Source organism: Oncorhynchus tshawytscha, unplaced genomic scaffold (genome assembly GCF_018296145.1).
Source record: "Oncorhynchus tshawytscha isolate Ot180627B unplaced genomic scaffold, Otsh_v2.0 Un_contig_1695_pilon_pilon, whole genome shotgun sequence".
Classification (NCBI taxonomy): Eukaryota; Metazoa; Chordata; class Actinopteri; order Salmoniformes; family Salmonidae; genus Oncorhynchus; species Oncorhynchus tshawytscha.
In genome coordinates, this window is record NW_024607737.1 from 1 (window position 1) to 14,663 (window position 14,663).

The 14,663-nt window shown below is 43.4% G+C and overlaps 1 non-coding gene and 1 pseudogene across 1 annotated transcript; both read right to left on the reverse strand.

The window, feature by feature from the left end:
* Window positions 1-10,220: 10,220 nt before the first annotated feature.
* On the reverse strand, window positions 10,221-10,334 carry LOC112228063. The gene has a single exon (XR_006081333.1). It is a non-coding gene; the product is annotated as a U5 spliceosomal RNA (small nuclear RNA).
* Window positions 10,335-10,566: 232 nt separating this feature from the next.
* On the reverse strand, window positions 10,567-10,734 carry LOC112228060 (annotated as a pseudogene).
* Window positions 10,735-14,663: the final 3,929 nt, after the last annotated feature.

Below are 14,663 nucleotides of genomic sequence, written 5' to 3' on the forward strand. Positions count from 1 at the left end.
GACCCAGGTGCAGAGAAGAGACCAGAATATAAAGCAGTGGTTCCAACCAGTGTCTCCGCCCCTCAAGGGCCCACTTAACTGCCAAGAGCTCCCAGTTACCTACATCGTAGTTGCCTTCCGGTGGTCGAGAACCGCTTGGAGAGAAAGGCGCATGGGTGCAGTTTCTTGTCCTCCTCATTCCGCTGTGAAAGGACCGCCCCAGCTCCGGTGTCCGAGATGTCCACCTCTACCATAAAGGGGCGAGTAGGATCAGGAGCTCTATGAATGCCCTGTCAGCCTCGGGATTCCTGCAAAAACCTCCTTGAGTGAGGTGGGACAGGGCCATATGTGTTCCAGAAGGGTTTTTGGAGAAGATCAGGATGTCGTCAAGGTAAACTAAGACGAACCGATTCAACATATCCCTAAGAGTGTCATTGATCAGTGACTGAAAGACTGCCGGTGAGTTCGATATTCCGAAGGTCATGACTAAATACTCAGTGACCACTAGGGGTGTTAAAGGCAGTTTTCCACTCATCTCCCTGATTCTCACCAGATTTTAAGCGTTGCAGAGGTCGTTTGGTGAAGAATTGGGCTCCTAGGGCCAACTCCAAGGCGGCGGACATCGGGTAGGGGTAACGATTCTTGATCCTAATCAGAGATCGACCGATTAATCGGAATAGCCGATTATTTAGGGCCGATTTCAGGTTTTTATAACAATCGGAAATCTGCATTTTTGGACACCAATTATATATATATATATATATATACTGCTCAAAAAATAAAGGGAACACTAAAATAACACATCCGACATCTGAATGAATGAAATATTCTTATTAAATACTTTTTTCTTTACATAGTTGAATGTGCTGACAACAAAATCACACAAAATGTATCAATGGAAATCAAATTTATCAACCCATGGAGGTCTGGATTTGGAGTCACACTCAAAATTAAAGTGGAAAATCACACTACAGGCTGATCCAACTTTGATGTAATGTCCTTAAAACAAGTCAAAATGAGGCTTGGTAGTGTGTGTGGCCTCCACGTGCCTGTATGACCTCCCTACAATGCCTGGGCATCCTCCTGATGAGGTGGCAGATGGTCTCCTGAGGGATCTCCTCCCAGACCTGGACTAAAGCATCCGCCAACTCCTGGACAGTCTGTGGTGCAACGTGGCGTTGGTGGATGGAGCGAGACATGATGTCCCAGATGTGCTCAATTGGATTCAGGTCTGGGGAACGAGCGGGCCAGTCCATAGCATCAATGCCTTCCTCTTGCAGGAACTGCTGACACACTCCAGCCACATGAGGTCTAGCATTGTCTTGCATTAGGAGGAACCCAGGGCCAACCGCACAAGCATATGGTCTCACAAGGGGTCTGAGGATCTCATCTCGGTACCTAATGGCAGTCATGCTACCTCTGGCGAGCACATGGAGGGCTGTACGGCCCCCCAAAGAAATGCCACCCCACACCATGACTGACCCACCGCCAAACCGGTCATGCTGGAGGATGTTGCAGGCAGCAGAACGTTCTCCACGGCGTCTCCAGACTCTGTCACGTCTGTCACGTGCTCAGTGTGAACCTGCTTTCATCTGTGAAGAGCACAGGGCGCCAGTGGCGAATTTGCCAATCTTGGTGTTCTCTGGCAAATGCCAAACGTCCTGCACTGTGTTGGGCTGTAAGCACAACCCCCACCTGTGGCCGTCGGGCCCTCATACCACCCTCATGGAGTCTGTTTCTGACCGTTTGAGCAGACACATGCACATTTGTGGCCTGCTGGAGGTCATTTTGCAGGGCTCTGGCAGTGCTCCTCCTTGCACAAAGGCGGAGGTAGCGGTCCTGCTGCTGGGTTGTTGCCCTCCTACGGCCTACTCCACGTCTCCTGATGTACTGGCCTGTCTCCTGGTAGCGCCTCCATGCTCTGGACACTACGCTGACAGACACAGCAAACCTTCTTGCCACAGCTCGCATTGATGTGCCATCCTGGATGAGCTGCACTACCTGAGCCACTTGTGTGGGTTGTAGACTCCGTCTCATGCTACCACTAGAGTGAAAGCACCGCCAGCGTTCAAAAGTGACCAAAACATCAGCCAGGAAGCACAGGAACTGAGAAGTGGTTTGTGGTCCCCACCTGCAGAACCACTCCTTTATTGGGGGTGTCTTTTTAATTGCCTATAATTTCCACCTGTTGTCTATTCCATTTGCACAACAGCATGTGACATTTATTGTCAATCAGTGTTGCTTCCTGAGTGGACAGTTTGATTTCACAGAAGTGTGATTGACTTGGAGTTACATTGTGTTGTTTAAGTGTTCCCTTTATTTTTTTGAGCAGTGTGTATATATATATATATATATTTACACCTTTATTTAACTAGGCAATTCAGTTAAGAACACATTCTTATTTTCAATGACGGGCTAGGAATGGCGGGTTAGCTGCCTTGTTCAGGGGCAGAACGACAGATTTTTACCTTGTCAGCTCGGAGATTCAATCTTGCAACCATACGGTTAACTAGTCCAACGTTTCAAACGTCACTCGCTCTGAGACTTGGAGTAGTTGTTCCCCTTGCTCTGCAAGGGCCGCGGCTTTTGTGGAGCGATGGGTAACGATGCTTCGAGGGTGACTGTTGTCGATGTGTTCCTGGTTCGAGCCCAGGTAGGGGCGAGGAGAGGGACGGAAGCTGTTACACTGTTATACTGTTATACTGGCAATATCAAAGTGCCTATAAGAACATCCAATAGTCAAATGGTAGAGAGAAAAATAGTCCTATAATTTCTATAATAACTACAACCTAAAATGTCTTACCTGGGAATATTGAAGACTTGTGTTAAAAGGAACCTTCAGCTTTCATATGTTCTCATGTTCTGAGCAAGGAACTTAAACGTTAGCTTTTTTACATGGCACCTATTGCACTTTTTCTTTCTTCTCCAACACTTTGTTTTTGCATTATTTAAACCAAATTGAACATGTTTCATTATTTATTTGAGGCTAAATTGATTTTATTGATGTATTATATTAAGTTAAAATAAAAGTGTTCATTCAGTATTGTTGTAATTGTCATTATTACAAATAAATAAATACATTTTTAAAAATCGTCCGATTAATCCGTATCGGCTTTTTTTGGTCCTCCAATAATCGGTATTGGCGTTGAAAAATCATAATCGGTCGACCTCTACAAGGTGCCATTGAACAACACAAACCTCTTGCTTTTCGACTGAACTAAACTCCATCTTCTCCCTGTATAAAGAGTATTTTGTATAGTCACCACCAGGGCTAGGGTCAATTCAGTGAATAATTTAATTCAAATCTCCCATCATTTATTATGAAGACATTTTACTGAACTAACTGAATTAAAGTCAACCCTGATCACCATAACAGCTGTACAGTGGTCATTTGACAGGACTGTGAGAGAAAGCAAAACATACATGTAAGTTAGATAGTAACAACAATAAATCCAGTACTGTATAGCTACCGCTGTTGAAAAACTCAAATCTATGCCTTATAGATCCCAATGTTGTGCAACTGACTGGCTGTGGATACGTTGCAAAAATATTTTTACATTGTTTCTACCTTTCTCAGGTAATTAACCTACCCATTCTACCTCCAATGTTTTGACAGTGTATCTCCGATAGTTTCACTTTCGATTTTTCAGCTCAACTCAGCTTCCTTGCATGACATCATCATACACAATGGAATCTCTTCAAGCAATATCCAGTTTGCTTTAGAGATCACATTCACTTTCATTTTAAAGTGCTGTACACGGAATCCCTCATTGTATTCATGCTATTCCATATCGTAACGCTTGGCCCATTCTCATTGCAAGACATGCCAGGCAGTGTTGCCCTCTAGTGATTGTTTGGAGATACAGCATGTATTATTTTATCATTAGTCATCATGGGTTGTGGTTAATTCCATTTCAATGCCAGTCAATTCAGAAACTAAACCAGATTCAAATTACACGTTCCTCATTGAAAAACATTTAAGAGAATTGGAATTTCTAGGTATTTTCCTTAATTCACTGGAATTTAAATGGAATTGTCCTCAAACCTGAGGTTCATCAACCAAAGTTTACTCAGCTGGAAAGAGAAACTGAAACAGAGGAATATATATTTTTTAAACACACAATGGAAGTAAATGTTATTGTCACTTATCCTAATAAAAACATAATTCATGCGTGAGTATGTGTGTATATACAATATATGTAATTCACTGAACAGAAATATAAACGCAACATGCAACAATTTCTCAGATTTTACTGAGTTACAGTTCATATGAGCAAATCAGTCAATTTAAATAAATTCATCAGGCCCTAATCTATGGATTAGGATATCTGTTGGTCACATATACCTTAAAAAAGGTAGGGACATGGATCAGAACACCAGTCACTATCTGGTGTAACCACCATTTGCCTCATGCAAGTTCAAAACTTGAAAGATCTGAAGCATTGTGTTGTGTGACAAAACTGCACATTTTAGAGTGACCTTTTATTCTCCTCAGCACAAGGTGCACCTGTGTATGGATCATGGTTTTTAAAAATCAGCTTCTTGATATGCCACAACTGTCAGGTGGATGGATTATCTTGGCGAAGGAGAAATGCTCACTAATGAGGATGTAAACAAATGTGCACAAAATATGTATATACAGTTGAAGTCGGACGTTTACATACACGTAGGTTGGAGTCATTAAAACTCATTTTTCAACCACTCCACAAATGTCTTGTTAACAAACTATAGTTTTGGCAAGTCGGTTAGGACATCTACTTTGATCAAATTACAAATTAATTTGATCAAGTCATTTTTCCAACAATTGTTTACAGACAGATTATTTCACTTATAATTCACTGTATCACAATTCCAGTGGATCAGAAGTTTACATTCACTAAATTGACTGTGCCTTTAAACAGGTTGGAAAGTTCCAGAAAATGATGTCATGGCTTTAGAAGCTTCTGATAGGCTAATTGACAACATTTGAGTCAATTGGAGGTGTACCTGTGGAGGTATCACGTTCATCTGTACAAACAATAGAATGCAAGTATAAACACCATGGGACCACGCAGCCGTCATACCGCTCAGGAAGGAGATGTGTTCTGTCTCCTAGAGATGAACGTACTTTGGTGCGAGAAGTGCAAATTAATCCCAGAACAACAGCAAAGGACCTTGTGAAGATGCTGGAGGAAACAGGTACAAAAGTATCTATGTCCACAGTAAAACGAGTCCTATATTGACATAGTCTGAAAGGCCGCTCAGCAAGGAAGAAGCCATAAAAAAAAGCCAGACTACGGTTTGCAACTGCACATGGGGACAAAGATTGTACTTTTTGGAGAAATATTCTTTGGTCTGATGACACAAAAATAGAACTGGCCATAATGACCATCATTATGTTTGGAGGAAAAAGGGGGATGCTTGCAAGCCGAAGAACACCATTCCACCCTCCCACCAGCTGGCAGAGATCCACCTTTCTGAGCTTGTTAAAGTGCTCTACAAATGTGCTCTTCAGACATAGCAGCAAAAACAAATGGGTTGACACAGAAAGAAAAAGCAACATGATATAAACAAAGAAAATTAAATGAAGAAGGAATAAAGAAGAGATTGAAATTAATGGGAGCTTAGCAAGCCTAGGTAACAGATGAGAAAGTTTGGCTTTGAGGAAGAGGCTGGGTAGCGTGGCAAAGTGGTCTAAGGTGATGCATTTAGGCTCAAGTCTCTCTGGAGGATTGGCTCTGCATCACAAACACTACCATCTTTGATGTTGCCATTGTTTGTGCAAGGCTTCAGTGTGGGTATCTCTTTAGTCAATCCATACTTTTGCAGTGTCTCTATATTCTTACAATGGAAATAAGAAATGTTGTGTTTAGTCGAACCCACGAGCGCAGAATACATTGAATTAGCATGAGATTGCCTTAACTACCTCGGCCTGTGTTATAGTGGTGGCCCCTCCTACCAGTTGGCCGAGAGCCACATTTCTGAATTGGTTAAAGTGGACCCAAACCACAACCTAACAAAGAAAAATTATTTGCTGTATTTCTTTCAACAAAGTTTTACACATCTGAATGAGGAAAAGACAATCCAGTTTCACCGACAGACATGGGATGTCTTTGATACTTTCCCATACATCATCTCTCTCTTTACACTTTCATATGAGCCACCCCATATTAATGAAAATATCAACCTTGTCACAACGATTTTACTCCTGGCATTGATTGGGAACACCAGTGCCAGGTAGATTAAAGTTGGTAATATAACTGCCTTTATTACCATAATCTTTCCGCTGATCGTTAACCTTCTGCTTTTCCACATATTGAGTTTTACCTTTTACTTTTTGAATCTTTCCTTCCCAATTTTCCTTTATCCCGTCCCTTTGAAAGAAATGCACCTCTAATATTTTTAGCCCATCCTTACAGACAGTTATGCCTCCCTTGCCCTCTGTTCTCCCTTCCCAGGCACCACAGTACATCATAGAGGACTTCCCCAAATTCATTTTGGACCCCACTGCTTCTCCATAAGTTTTCAACAGTACGATCGCCCTGTCTATCGCCCGGTCAGAGCATAGGAACAAAGTGGTATCATCTGCATACTGGGCAATTTTAACCCTTTCTCCGTTACTCCCTAGGAGATGCACCCCGTCTATACATGTATCGTTCTTCATCAAATTCGCTAGTGGTTCAGCAAATGGCACGTACAGTAGTGGTGACAATGTGCACCCCTGTCTCACCCCACCTTCTTGAAGTACCGGTTTGCTGAGAAACCTGTTGATTTGCACTCTACTGTATGCTTTCTTATACATTGTCTTAATCCAATTAACAAAAATCATACCACAATTCATTCTTTCTAGAATTGAGAACAGGAAGTCATGACTGACCCTGTCAAATGCCTTCTCCTGATCAACATTCAACACACACAAAGGTAGGTTTCTGTCTTTGGCCCAAACGATCACATCCCTGGTTAACTGTAGGTTGTATGTTGTGGATCTATTCATAACCCCGCATGTCTGGTCTTCATTAACCAGGCTAGGCATCACCTCTTTCAGTCTATTTGTTATTACTTTCCCCAATTTTTTATTGTCCAAATTTAGCAAAAAAATGGGCCTCCAATTTTTTTAAAGGTATTTTTCTCCCTTCTTGTATATTAAGCTTATTACACCAGACCTCATAGATTTCGGCATCATCCCCTCGACCAAGATCTCTTTATACACCTCCAGTAAATCCTCACCGAGGATTCCCCAAAAACAACAATAAATGTATTTTGGTAATCCATCACTCCCAGGTGTTTAGAGATTTCAATTCCTCCTCTATTTCCTTTTTGGATACTTCCCTTTCTAAATTGGCTCTTTCTTCATTATTTAATAATTCCTCCACTCTTGCATTATCCAATTCTCCCTTCTTAAAACAAAGCCTGATAGAACTCCGGAGCATGCGTCATTATATCTTATTTTTTGGTAACTTTCCCCCTACCTGTTTCTAATTTGGAAATTACACACTTTCTTTGTTTTTCTTTAACACTGAAAAAAAACACTTGGAACATTTTTCATCTAGTTCTTTTTCTGTTATTTTGGCCAAAAATGTAAAGTTTCTGACCTTAGTTTCAATGTTGTGTTCTATTTTCTTTTGGATGTTTCTGTATTCCTCCCTGCACACCTGCTTACCCTCATTTATTTCAGAATGTATAGCCTGTAATTCATCTTGCAGTTCTTTCTCGAGATGCCTCTCTTCCTTTTTTTTCCTTTTGCTATAAATTTGACAAAAATACCTTCTTTTGATTTTTAATGCCTCCCACCATTCAGCTGTGTTTTCAAATGCCCATTTCATATCCCTCCATGAATTATAAAAGGTCGTAAAGACGGCTCTAAATTCCGCACATTCCAGCTTCTTCATGTTTAACTTCCAAAATCCTCTTCCTATCTCCACCCCTTTAATTTCACAAGAAGCCCCAATTGTGTTGTGGTCTGAAAACCAGTTTGGATATATGAAGAAACTCAAGCTTTGGATGGTCTTGGATACAAAGAGATAATCTAATCTTTTGCTTGCTCCTCTTGATTTTCTCCATGTGTGTCCTATACCTTTTTTATTATGTCTCCTATATATGTCTGCCAAGTTGTTGTCACCCAAAACATTTTTTAAATATTGTGCAGTAAAATCATATTCCCCCTCTAAGTATGTGCTGAAATCCCCCCCCCCCCATTATCACTATGGTTTGTGCACAGAACATTGGGTAAGTGCTTAAAGAAATCTAACCTTTGCCCTTTTAATGCCGGACCGTACACGTTTACTAGGCACAGCTTGTTGTTGTTCAGCCTGCCATCTACGTATACAAGCCTCCCTGGAATAATAATTGTTTCCTCCTCAATTACAAACCCAGTATCCTAAAATAATATCCCCACCCCATCCGAGTGCACGTTGCCTATGCTCCATACTGAAGCACCTGCCTTCCAGTCCTTGCTGAACCTTTTGATGTCCTCTGTGTTCTTCAGGTGACACTCCTGAAGGAAGCACACTTGGAAGTCCAATGCCTTTAAGGAAAAAAACAAAGATGTCCTCTTTACATTGTCTCTCAATCCCCTGGCATTAACTGGCAGGACATAAAACATGATTTTCTTTTATGTTCCGTTTCTTTTCCCCTTTGTCAGAAACAATGTTGTTGACTTCAATCTGTCCACCATAGAGCAACTCACGAACTCTGGCTGGGAATCCCCGCTGCCCTCACTATCCTCCTCTGAAGGCTCTCCTGCTGAGGGCGGCTCAGGACCTGGAGCTCCTTGCTCTCCCGGCTCCTTGTTCTCCAGAGCGTAGAATCTGCTGAATGTCTGTCTCTATTACTTGTTTTTTTTCTCGTTGTCCAGCCTCCCCTCTGTCCTTTTTGCTGTTCTCTTCCCCTCTACTGTTTTCCAATCCATCTCTTTATCCTCTTCTGTTTCACCCCACTGTATTCTACTTTCCACTGGGGTATCTGATATTATTATCCCCTGAGAAGATTCCTCTGTTGCCACCTGTTCTGGTTGAGCGGAGGTTCCTGCCACCGGATTCCCTAAAGCATAGGGCTCTGAAACATCACCCGGCACCTTTCTCGGAGAAGCCTCCGGAAGAGGCCTCGGGAGGTTCTCAGGTGCAGGTGCATGGTCTCTCGAGATCACAGGTGATGCACAGGTGCACAGGTGTTGTGTCTGTCTGGGCAGTCTTTGAACATGTGCTCAGTTGAATCACACAGATTACACAATTTTTTTTTTTTACAATATCTTGCCAGATGATCCGCCTCCAAACAGTTTCTACAGAACGTGTTCGGGCACAGTGCTGAAATGTGTCCCTCTTCTCCGCATCTTCTTCATGTTTTAGGCTGTCCATAGAAGTAAAGATACCCCTTTACACCGCCAATGTAGAAGGACGCTGGGGATATTAAATTCCTCCCGTCCGTGTTCTAAATAGGACAGCTTATTTTCTATTTCCATTCCACATGGAAATTTATTTATTTTGTTCCAACCCCCATTACATCACAGTATTTACCCAGGAAGGATTGTATATCCTGCTCTTTCACATACGGATTTTGCATGCAGACAGTATTAGTCCTTACCCGACTTGCGAACAGAGGCTCCACATTGAAGTTGGAAATCAGTGTTTTGTCCTTGTGTTCCAAGCACTTGTTCCAAGCTTCCTGACACAGGTAATCCACCGTGAAGGAGACCTTAAAAACATTCCATAGAGGAAAATCTCTGTAGCAGTAGATTCGTTCCGATGTCAATCCAAGAAATTCAAAGATGACTTCTTTTGCGAAACTCCTTCTTCCCATAACGAACTGCATTCCGTCCATTTCTTTCCCAACAAACCGGATTGTATTCAAAAGTCACGCTGAAGGGGCCGACGTAAAGTCCCCCGTCGCCATCACCTTCTCTTTCCTTCATTGATCATGCTGTGGGCATGCCACACAATTGATTTGAGCCAAAAGGCCGAGAGGCGATAACCCACAAATTGACCCCTACACCCACGGGGCACCCGGGGGTCTCAGCAGATCTCAGCAGTTTGGCAAAAGTTGGCTCCCCCCCACCCAACGTTTCCCTGTCGACAGGCAAGTGTTTCAAGTCACTAGCTCATTACGCCCAGTGTGACTATTTGTTCAAATACGCCAGTCATCGGGGCTTGAACTCAATTGCCCGAGCGACGACTTTGAGTGGAAAAAAATATACCTGTCAGCCAGATTGAAGTCAAACGCCTGATCAAAAAGTCTCTGCGTCATCTCTGTCGATTTCTCTTGAAACAAGATACCGAGCAAAGCACCTCCAAAAAATATGTTGAACTCGTAAGTGTTCTTCTCCACGGAAGTCTTTAGTAAAAGGCGAAAGGCTTGTGCGTAATGAAGAGAAACCAGAGTCATATGGAATTCAGAGGTCGGGGCCCGAGACACACTCTGTGCACTCTAGGCTGGTTTATCGCGGGGGGTCCCCGAACCCACTCTTCCAAGTTTTTGAGGGCTGTCGGTAAAAAGTCACAGACAGACAGACACTCACTATCCTGGTGAAGTGATTATATTTTTGGGGGGGTCAAAAACAGACACAGAGACACACAACACACACAATCCTGGCCAATTAAAAACAAAATGTTTTAAGTAAAATGGAGAGAAACGGGGGTACTGCAATACCGGATCGGTGCGTGGAGCAGACGGAGCAAGCCCCATTTCCGACTCCCTGTTCAAAAAATCCATTTAATATATAGTCCCCCGATGGGGGAAGTATCAGATATTAAATTGATAAGAACAGATGATGATTCAATGTTTTTTTCTACCTTTCATACATCCAAATGGTGAACAATTCACACATTTATAACATACCCATACGTTTTCATTACAAAAAAGCCACTGGTTTTCAAAACGTTCTTCCACCACATCTTAACATACACCATAATCTATTTCACAGTTAAAAAATCTGCACGTCAAATACATTTTCCAACCGACTGACATTTAACCCATTCTCAATTTATGGTACATGGAAACTATTTTTATGGCTCATAAACACAGGGTTGTGTTGTTCCACCTGCGTCTGACCCCCGTTCTTCTGTATGTTCTCCCAGACCACAGCAGGGGTACCCACCACAGGGGCCACACAAATGCTCCATCTAACCTTCTCGTACAGGTGTCTGTTATCCAAACCTACTCGGGCGACGTCAACCTCGATGCGTACGCAGCCACTTCGCCTCATGGCTGAAATGCCACGGCAGCTGTTCAGCCCGAGGACCCATGTTGGACCGCACCATTACGCTTCTCGCCTGGTACGAGAAGAACACCCAGAGGAAATAATCGGAGGGATGAATCACTGGATTAGCGAGCTCATTCAACAAAAACTAAACAAGAATCGAGTCCAGCTTGAGTGGGAAGTGTGGAACTCCTCTCCCACCATCCCCGATGGTTGAGAGCATGCGAGCCCTGGCGACATATTCATACCTGCCCCCCCACATGAACTGAAACACGAGCCTTAATAGCCCCCTCCTCATGCTCGCCGGCAATAGATAGATGTATGCCAAGTACAGAAGGGAAGGCAGTGCATACACTTTCAGGACCAGGACATTGCCAAAGAAAGACAAGGATCCGGCCTTCCACATTGCCAGCTTCTCTGTACCTCAGCAACTCTCGTGTTCCAGTTCAGTGTTGCGGAGCGGGAGGTCTCAAAATGGACCCCAAGAATCCTCAGGGCCCCATTACAGAGAGATAGTTCCCCGGGCACGTCCGTCTTGCCCGGTCATCTGCCGAAATACTTAACAGACGAACTTGGCAAGGTACCCTGTTAGGGCTAGGGCAGAATACTGCCCCCTTTGGATGAATTGCGTGCCCATAGTAAACTGAAAAAAAATCTGTCCAAAATTGCTAATATATGCATATAATAATAATATTGAATAGAAAACACTCTAAAGCTTCTAAAACCGTTCAAATTATGTCTCTATGTAAAGCAGAACTCACAGGGCAGCCATTCTTCCAAACTCTCTCTGTGAGCAGAAAAGTTGGGCCAACTTTGACGTCATCGCCCCCACCCTTCCCAACCAGCTACAGATCTGGGAACAGTTTCCATCTGTTCAGCGGGATGTCTCCTTTCAATTGCCCGCTTCATTGTGAAAATCGCGCACTCCCTCACCCTTTGGCGCGAAGAAACCTTCGGGTCGCGCGAAAAATCATGCGCGCGTCGGGTCTTGAGCTCCCTTTGTTCCAAGATTCACCAAACGATGTAGGTTTGTCTGTTCGGGCTAAGGATTGTTTTGTATGTTTAGAACATGCTAAAGCTCGATTCTGCACTTAGTTTGACCAGTTTAGTCGACATATAATATGTAATTTTGAAGTTTTGATGCGCATCCACTAGAATTTTGGGTGCATTTCAGCCGGAATTTGTCGCGTTTGATAACCCAAAGACACACATTTGAAAGCCAAACGCAGTTTTTGGTAAGTATGACTTCTTCCACGACTTCTGATCGAAGAACATCAAAGGTAAGGGAATATTTATGTGGTTATTTTGTGTTTCTGTGGACTTCAACATAGCGGAGTCATATAGCTAATCTATGAGCGCCGTCTCATATTATTGCCAAGTGAACGAATTCTGTAACGTTAAAAATAAATGTAACACAGCAGTTGTATTAAGAAGCAGTGTATCTTTCTAACTATATGTAGAACATGTATATTTAGTCAAAGTTTGATGTGTATTGCTGTTATCTGGCAGAGTTATCATAATTTCTCCGGACATTCTAGTAGCATTTTTTGAACATGGCCGTCAATGTAAACAGTGATTTATGGATATAAATTGCATATTATTGAAAAAAACATAAATGTACTGTATAACATGTCCTATTACTGTCATCTGATGAAGATTTTCAAAAGGTTAGTGAATTATATTTCTTTTAATCCTGCTTTTGTGATTACATCTTTTGTTCACAATTATGGCTATTTAAATTAGCCATATCTTTGGTGGTGGTTTGACAGAAATATGTGCTATGTTTTCGCCGTAAAACATTTTAGAAATCTGACTTCACAAGGTGTTTATCTTTCATTTGAGCTATTGGACTTGTTAATGTGTGGAGGTTAAATATTTCTAAGAATATTTTTGCGTTCTGTGAGCCACTGTTTCAGTTGAGCAGGGGGCGGTGGTACCCCTAGGGGTACGTGGTAGCGTGAAGAAGTTTTAAGAACCGCTCCTGACGCCCGCGTAAGTCTCCAATTATGGCCAGAGACCTTAGCAGGCACGAGTCCTTGCACAAAGGCAAGGCGTACTGTGTCCTTAACATGCAAACCGCCACTCCCAGGGACCAGCAAACCCTCCACCCCTACGTCAGCCCTAATGGCGGCTGCCAGGGGACCCATATAGTTCATGAAAACGAGTGCAGAGAGTGGCCAAACAAGTCACCCAGATGGCTGTGCATGCTCACCCTGCACCCCGCTCCCACATACAAAATCTTGATCCACTTTATAAAGCGATCACTAAACCCTAACCTACCCAACACTCTGAAAATAAAAACCCTACTGACGCAATCAAAAAACTTGGCCTGATCAAGCATCGCTACCATCAGAGGTAGACTTCTATTCTCAACCCAGGCGATGGAGTCCCTGATCAGCTGGAGGTTTCTCCTAATGGAACGGCCTTCCACCCAACACGTTTGATCCTCATGGTCAGTGTAGGGAAGGGCTATGCGCAAACGGTCTGCCATGACCTTAGCTAGTATCTTATAATCTAAACACAGCATGGTCAACGGCCGCCAGTTGCTTAGGCGTCTCCTTTCTTGTAGAGGGGGGACAGAACGCCTACAGCCATCAACCTGCCCGGGACTCCAGTCTCGAGAACGTCCGTCAGTACTTCGAGGACCACCGGTCCAAGCATACCCCAAAACTTGAAGAAAAACTCAGCTGCCAGCCCATCCAACCCAGGCACATTCCCTTTCCCCATCCTCTTGAGGGCGCTCTCCACCTTCTCTAGTGTTATTGGGGCATCCTTCGTCTTTCTAATGTCCTCCGGCACACGCCGGGACAAGTGTTCTAAGAACACGGTACCCTGCTCTTCTTCTACTACCCTCTCCTGGAAAACCCCCCGGAAATGGTCAGTTGCCACCCTGACCATCTGCTCAGGCTCCCTAACTACCCTACCCTGTCTGTCCCTCACCCCATAAAAAGCCTGTCTTACCTGCTTTTCCCTAACTAATTTGAAAAACACTGCAGAGAAAGTCCCATTCTGCTCTATAAACTCAGTGTGCACGCTGCCGGAAGGCACGGGCATTCCGCTCGTGCACCTTCCTGAGCTAGGCCTTGAGGCTGGTAGCGTGCTCAATGTCCATCGAAGTAGACAGCCTCGTATTCGAGATCGAGTAAACGTTGGAGCTGCTCCACCTCCCTTCTCTCTTAGCTCCCCTTCCTCTTACAAAAACCAATAATAATTACCCTAATTCTTACTTTACCTACCTCCCACCATTCTACGTGCCTTCCACCCTCACTTCCCTTGTCCCAAACAAAATCCCAACCCCTGATGAGTGGACACCCCCACACTCCACACCAACTTCCCTTTTTCCCACTCTTTTTTAAACTGCTCTACATCCCCCTATCCCTTAAATGTACCTCCTGCAAGAAACAAAAGGTAAAACATATGTTTGATAAACAACTAAAGACTGCAATTCTCTTTACAGTGTCCCTTAGACCCCGAACATTCATAGTCATTATTTGAATGTTTGCCATGGTTGCAC